This window comes from Sciurus carolinensis, chromosome 14, assembly GCF_902686445.1.
Source record: "Sciurus carolinensis chromosome 14, mSciCar1.2, whole genome shotgun sequence".
NCBI classification, from domain to species: Eukaryota; Metazoa; Chordata; class Mammalia; order Rodentia; family Sciuridae; genus Sciurus; species Sciurus carolinensis.
Genome location: NC_062226.1, coordinates 13,668,427 through 13,676,552, shown reverse-complemented (window position 1 = coordinate 13,676,552; position 8,126 = coordinate 13,668,427). Strand labels below are relative to the sequence as shown.

At 42.8% G+C, this 8,126-nt stretch overlaps 1 protein-coding gene across 1 annotated transcript in view; it reads left to right on the top strand.

Annotated features, from left to right (window-relative positions):
* The first annotated feature begins 1,415 nt into the window (after positions 1-1,415).
* Positions 1,416-8,126, top strand: part of Cntrl (centriolin) — a 101,977-nt gene continuing 95,266 nt past the window's right edge. Inside the window, 1 exon segment of the mRNA XM_047524737.1 lies at positions 1,416-1,535. The gene's annotated coding sequence lies outside the window, so the exon portion shown is untranslated.

Here is an 8,126-nt window from a genome sequence, read left to right as displayed (position 1 = left end):
ATGACTTAATGTTTTATTCCAGCAAGTGGTTCTCTTACCAAGCAATTTCTTCCCCACCTCTCTACTCCTGGACGAACTCTTCTTTCAGACTTAGGATGTGACATCACTTGATTAATAATAGGATAACTAAAATGTACTGAGAACTTGATATGGGTCAGGTGCTGTTCTAAACTGTTTCAAATGCATTGTTTCATAATTAGAACTATTGTGGGAAATAGGGAAGATTACCATATTTCACGGAGGAGGAAACTGAGACAGAAAACGAGGGATTTCCAAAAATAGTGTTATAAAGATGGCTCATGAACTCCGTGGTGAAGAAGGAAACGAAAATAGGAGGGAACGATTGTGAGAAAATGCGAGGAACAAGGGACTGTAGACTAGTAGGGAAATTTAGAATTACGCTGAGATGGGGACCTTCAAGCATGTAGTTAAAAATCGAGGATTAGGGCTGGGGTCGTGGCTCCATGGTACAGCGCTTGCCTAGCACGTGCGAGGCACCTGGTTGGATAAATAAAGAAAAAGTAAAGGTCCATGGACCACTTAAAAAATAATTTAAAAAAAATCTAGTTTTAAAGGAGAGGTAGAGGTTGCACTGGCGGTTTCTGGAGTTGGTGCAGCCTCTGAGGGTAACGGGTCCTGGGTATACTCTGGAGATGGGAGGCCGGAGTGCAAGCAAGTGTTCTTGATGATAATTTTTTTTTTTTAAATTGCACTGCATTTCCTAGCATTCTGAAGAGTGTCTGCTACATTCTCTTCATAGAGCTGGCGAACGTTTGCAGTCGAAGGCAGAAGTTTGAGGCAAGCCCCACCTGAAGTCTCTGCAGAGGCTTCTTGCTTGGGCTTCCCGGTACCGACCGGAGGAGCACTCTGCCGGGAGTGGTGGGCGGGTGTGGCTCCCTAAGCCCAGGCGGCGGCCGGCACCCACGCTGCGTCCGCTCTGAATTCGGACTCTGCTGGTGGGTTGGGTCCCTGAGGAAGAGAATTCGCCTCAGCACTAGCAGCACTAGCCGCGAGGTGCACCTGCTCCAGGCCAGCTCGCCAGCACCCCAAGTGGGGGAGGCCGCTGACTGCGCTGACTCCACCTCAGGTGGTCCTCGGAACCAGCCCCGAGAAAGAATTTCGCTCAGCGAAGAGGGCGTCCTTGCGGACTGCCGCCGCAGACAACCACGCTTCCCGAGAACTCAGACCCCAACGCCGCCCACATCGCAACCCGAGCGCTGGGGCGCTACAGAGCGCCGCCCCACGCGGCGGGAAGACAGGGGACCAGCAGATCCCCGCGCCCTCTCCCGCCAGCCGCACAGGCGGCCAGAGCGGCGGGAAGCGCCTCCGGCCCCGCCCAGCGGCTCCAGGAGGGAGGGGCGTGGCCCGTGGGCGTGGCCTACACAGGACAGGTCCCGCCCAACCGCTCGCGGGCCCCTCGGCAACCGGCACAACACAACAAAATGGCTTCCGCGCCGCCGGGCGCCTGACGGGAAGAACCCGCGCGTCTTCGCCTCGCCTCGTCCCGCGGCGCTGCTCGGCTCGGTTTTTGGGCGGTGAGTGCCCAGCCTAGACGACGCTGTCCTCCGGCGTCCCGCCGATTGCGGGAGCCGGGGGCAAAGACGGAAAGGCCTGGGCGGGCGTGAGGTGGGCCGGCTCGGGATGGATTGGGGCGGGGGCGTGTGCCCGGAGATTGGGATTGGACGGGAAGAATGGGCGGGCGGGGAACGTGGGCAGGTGGAGGCGGGGGCGAGGTTTCTGAGGGCGCTGCGGGACCCGGCCGAGGGGCGGGGTGGGAGTTGGGCCGCGGCGGCGGCGGGCGGGTCGGGGGTCCGGCCGCCGGCGGGCGTGCCCCGGGTCCGCGCGGTGAGCGCGAGGGAAGGGGCTGCGGGCATCCCACCGGGCGGAATCGGGCGAATGCAGTGGGTGCAGGAAGACCAGGGACGGTGCTGGGAGGAAGGCGAAGGCAGGGGAAGAGCGAACCCTGGTGAAGGTCTTGAGGCTCGTGTTTCTCAAGCTGGGCCCGGTGACCCCGGGTGAGTTCCTTCACTTCCTGAGCAGGTGTCCTCATCTGTAAGCTTGATAGCTGACACCTTTGAGTGTCCGCGATGTGTCTGATTGGGCTCCAAGTGTTTGGCATGGATTAACTCATTTGAAATACCGTGCGGGAGGTTATCATCCCCACTTAAAAAGTGATAGCGCTGAGCACCAGAGGTTGGGTAATTTACCTTATGTAGCACAGTAAGTGAAAACTCTGGATTTGAATTCCAGCAGTCACTTGATTGCTAATGATGCTCTGCCACTCGCTCATGCTCATGCACAACGCCCTGGGTTCAATCCCCAGCACCACACACACACACAAAGGATAACGAAATAAATTAATGGGAAGCTTAGGTTTTAGGGTATCGGAATAGAAAGAGAATGGGGGAAGCAAAATCAGGGTGTTAATAGGTTCCAGAAGGACACAGGCCAGGGTGTAAGAAGTGAAAGCCAAGCAGGTAGGCAGTTAGTTTGGGATGAACAGGAGTGGATAGAGTTTGGGTATTTAGTTTGAGTAGGGGAGTGAGTATAGGTTAGAGTATTGACTGGTGAGGATACATGCTGGAATGAAAATAAATGAACAGTTTGGGATGACAAGATGGATATAGAAGTGTTAAGGGATATTAAAATCTTAGAGAAATGGGGGAAATTTGTACTGCGTTAGGTAATTGGAACAGAATTTGTGGGAAAACTTGGCAGTCAGAATGGGATTAAAAGGGTTGAGAAGCAGAGAGGTTGACAGCACAGAATGGGGAGCTGGCTTTAGGAAGAGTGCCAGAATTAGGGACTTTGAAGAGGATTGGGAATTAGTATTTGACATGGCTGGAGAAGGTTCGAGTATTTTCAGTAGCTCCAGGGTTATGAAATGAAGCACAATAGGAAGAAATTGATTGAAATACATTTAAAGGACTGGGTATGTAGTGTGGCAAGGGACATGGGAGTCCAAAAGGTAGGAGAGTATTTGTATATTTGGGCGGTCTTTTGGGAGAGATGGAAGTTTTGGGGATTGTCAAGCTCTGCCTCATTTGGAGATCTGAGAAGATGGAGACCTTGGAATGGCAGGAAGGGCTGTGTGGCAGCAGAATTTGCCACTTGTGAGAAACTGTGATGGAAGGGGTTGTTAGATTGGGCAGGTATTTGGGATTGTTGGGCAGATGCTAGTGTTTGGGAGCCTGGTCATCTGATTCTGATTGTCAGCACTCTTGCTCTACAGACCATCTTCTGTGCCTGTACAGTGTGTCTACAGCTCTAGACTTCTTTTGCTTGTTTTCTCTCTTTTTTGCCCCTTCACTTCTTCTACACCTACTTCTCAGCCATTTTCTCTTTTCCCATGGGTTGATATTTCTTCTTGTTGCAGACAGCATCCTAGGGTCAAACTCTATTCTCATTACTACCTTAAAATTGTTTTTGAAGTGAGAAGGGAACAGGGAATGGGGAGAGGGAAGGGAAAGGAGAGGTATTGGGGTCTGAATTAGAACAAGATATATTTCATGTTTGTGTAATCATTTCAAAATGGATTCTACTGTTAAGTATAACTAAAAAGAACCAATAAAAGATTTTTAAAAATGTTGAAGATTTACGATCTTAAGGCATTAGTCTCTGAAATAATGCCAGGCATTCTGAAACACTATAAATGCCTAAGAATGGTTCACTTGAGTTAACTCTTGTGTGCGACAGCTGTTGTTTCAATGAGCTGCCTTTATAGGAGCTGTGCCATCCCAGGGAAGGCATCTGGGGATGCTCTGTGACTTTGGAACCATCATTTAATCTTTTGTGTTAGAATCATAAAAGGAAAGAGTTGATCTAAGTTTCTGGAATCCATTCTCATATTTTTAACCTCTGTTTATGAGTAAGAATGAGTTTTACTAATCAGCAAAGGGAACAAAAGACCTCATGATAACCTGAGGATGTGGTCATTAGGATCTTATGGTGGAGTTTGGGATGGTTCAGTATTTTAAAAAATTGGAGAGCTAGGATACAAGATAACAAAAATATGAGATGCTTTTTAAAGAACTAACAAAAAATTTTAAATCTTTATCTCTAGCATGTAGTACACATTTATTCCAGTTTTATAATCTGTCATTTTAGGTTTAAATCTGTCATTTAGGTTTAAGAAAGAAAATATAAAAGTATGACTGGGCCGTGGTTCCTCTTTTGTTTTTTTAAATTTATCACCTTTATGAAAATTACATAGTATAGTGTATGTCATCCTTTAACCCATTTAATTTAGGAAGTAAATAAAATTTTACCTAAGTACATGCCTCTCAGTTGTTGTCAGGTTGGAGAGTATTCTTATTTAGAAGGAATTCAACTTAGCACAGAATCAGTAGTAATTACTAAGAAACTTTTCCATGGAAGAATGGTATGATAAATTAGACGTAAAAGTTGCTTACCACACTTTTGAAATTAGGACTAAAAGTCTGGGGCAATGGCATAAATAGTAGTCATGTGAATTGGCAGGGTGGTCGGTGGGTGGGGATCTGACTCATATGAATAGTTACACATGAGGAAATGAAAGAAAAATACAGACCCATATAAGGAGTTTAAAGTAGCATTCTAGGATATTAGAGTGAGGCAGTTTGCCATATTATAATTTATGTCTATGAAATAATAATTGACTTTTAAAAAGCAAATATGGCAGGTTTTGTTCCCTTGAAACTAGTTAACTACAGTTGGCTAGGTCATGACTTCAGTGATCTTGTCTCACTATAAAATTTCCCAGTTCCCCTTTGGTTATTTTTTATTTATATATATAATTAATTAATTATTTATTTTTTGGTGCATATCATCCATTTATCCAGGTCATTTACTGTCATTTACTTATGGTTTGTTTTGTGTAAGGTGGTGGTCTGCTGGTTTCTAGAGGACAAAGCAAACATAATATGGACTCCAGAAAACTCAAGTTCTATGACATGGTCATGAAAAGCATGGGTTTTGGAATCAGATCAGGACTCAAATCTTGGCTTATGCAATTAGCTACAGAACGTTGGACAGATTTGCCTTTTCATCTTTAAAAATGCCACTTATAGAGTTTTATACAGTTCTTCCACTGAGGTGATGACATATAAAGAGCTCATCTCAATATTGGGTACATGGTAAGCCTCAGTAAATATTTGCCATTAACATATTCTTTGGAATTAACTTCAGTGATAACAAATCAGCATCTTTTCAAAGAGGCTTAGATTTTTAGAAGTAAACATAATTTATTTGGAGTTGTATTTACTCATTGTGTATATCTGAACTGATGAGTTCTATTTCTTGTGTGACTTGTAAATCGAACCTGAAAACAGGACCCAAAGAAGAATTTCAAAAATGTTTTGGGCAGATCAATATTCCTAGAATGACAGTATGGTCATTGAACAGTATCACATCTGCTAAATGCAGGTTAATTCATTGAATATATTAATGGATTATTTTAATGGAAGATTTCTTTCCTATATACTGTATTGCCCCAATCATTTAAAAAATTAATTTATTCATAATCCCAGCCTGTATAACCTACAAAGGCATAGTACATGTTAATAGAGATATGAAAAACCCAAAGTAATGTTTTTCCTACTCTTGTAACACCATGCAGTATAATATTTCTGATACCAGATGTGTGGGGGTTCTTTGCCCACACACCACGCACTTCTCTACTGGACGCTTGCTACATGTCCTCTTATTTAATTCAACTCTGTGTACCTGGAGGTAGTATCATGAAGGTATCGCTTTGTTAAGGTGCTAAATGATATTTACCAGTTTTATGTTCTTTATGACAAGTTTTTTCAATAACTTATTTTCTTTGTGCTAGGCTGTATTTCAGGCATCAAATACATTAGTTAATGGTATTTCTACTTTCATGGAGCTTATATTCTGCTGGATGTATGATTTGATCTACATATTAGTTTCAGATCACAATTTATTGTTAGAAGAGCTTACTGTTGCTAGCATGGTGACTAACCAAATCACTATTCTGAGCCTTGATTTCCTTACATGAAAAATAAAGGAATTTGAACAGGTCCCTTTTAAGAATAATTGCTTTACTTCCTTCTAGAAGATCTAAGCTTCAATAAAATTTTGTTTGTCAATAAGTAAACTACTGAACAAAAATGTGTTCTCCTCTTGGAGAGAACAAAACAAGTGAACCAACCTAAAAGTAGAATGGAGAGAGGCTTACTTCTTATAGCAAGTAAGAAGTGATTTACAAAGCAGTTTACTTAAAGCAAGCAAGCAAAGGGGTTTTATTGAAGAACCTCTGCATATTCAGATAGGAAAGCACTTGTAGGGATGGATACATTCCTGAGCATGTTCAGTTCAGGGTCATAAATCACTTGTTTAAAAGGAAAGATGGCAGCACATTCCTAAGCATGTTTAGTTGAGGGTCACAAACCACATGTTGAAAAAGGAAGACGGCAGACATAAATGCTTCGAAGCTGAGAATTCAGTATTATAATGAGTAAAATTTACTCCAGGCATATGAAATAATGAATGAGAGAGACTGGGTAACCTTGATTGATTCCTTGTAAGCATCTCCAAAGTGTCTTAGTTGAAACAAAGAGCTTAGCAATTAAACATAGTAATAGGCACCAGAGTTTGAAGTGATCACAGGTCTTCATACAGCATGAGACAAACATGAATGAATTATGGAAACATAATGTTTAACAAACGAAGATAGATGTAAAAGATGTACTTATTTTGTATGATTTCTTAGGTAAAATTCGAAAACAGTTTTAGAACCTGGTGTTGGAAGTCAGAATAGTGAGTACCCATGCACCAGTTCAGTGATTGGAAGGGGTCATGAGGAGGCTTCTGGGATTTTGGTGGTGGTCTGTTTCTGGATCTGGATACTGATAATACAGCTTGTATTCACCATATAGGAACTCATGGAGGCTGTCTCCTGCTCTTAAGGTGGCCCGCATTCTCTCTTGCATGTGTCTCTGCTTTCCTAAATCTCTATCTTTAAAAAACAAAAGGAAGGAAGGAAAGAAGACACTAATTCATGGAATTGTACACTTAAGTTCAGTTCATGTATGATAGACTGCCACAAAGACAAGCACACACCTATACATACATATGCAGAGAGTGGATGGGCACAGGAACACACTCTTGAAAGTGTGACTTCTAAGCATATTGAATTCTGTTTGCAAGATGATAGAACATTCATGACCTATACCAGTGAGCTGCTGGGAGTTCAGATATTATGCCTCTACTTGTGGGTATTACATCATGGGCCAGCAAAAAATACCTAGTAAACTATGTTCTCTGATAGAGGTACATTCAGTGTGGTAAGCAGACAAGATTTGTTTTACCTTAAGGATGTGAATTTCTGGAAAGCCTTCATGAAAACTTTTAGAGAAGAGAAGGATGCCATTTTAAGGAGAGGAATGTCATGAGCAAAAATTTATGATGGATTCAAATAATGAAAAAAAGATAGACTTGAGTATAGGGTGCATGGTGAGGAGGGGTAAGAGAGTAGGCCTGAAACGTGAGACCAGATTGTGACAGGTCCTATAAGTACTATTGAAATGTGTAGTATAAGCAATGTGAATCCTGTAGCTTCTTTTGTTTTTTTGAAGTATGTACAACAGGAGGAGGATGGATTAAGGGGGTAAGGCAAAGGAAGATTGGAAGGAAAGTATAGTCTAAGAAAGAGATGAGGAATGATGGATCTAACATAAGAGCAATGAAAATGGATAGAGATGAGTTTAGAAATATTGCAGAGATTGAATCAATATCTTGATGAATGAGGGAGAAGGGCAAGTGGAAGATAATGAACACCTTTCATTCATTCAATGAATATTTATTAAATTTCTAGTAGATGCCAAGCACTGCTGGAATGGGGAAACAGTGGTAAACAAAAGAAATTCTCATGGATCTCACAGTTTGGTAGGGGGACAAATGTTCATCAAAACATGTATACATGTATACATGTAAAACGTGATTGAGGGAGAAAATACTAATTAATTGAAACTTGACTTCGAGTGTGCTAGACAGAGGTGCTTCTGAGGAAGCAACAGTGTGAGCTACTCTGAGAAGGAAGACTATGAATGAAAGTGGTTAAAAAGAATGGGATCAAGCATTTGAGGCAGCAGGAAATATGTAGGAGGTCAGTATGCCTGAGCCCA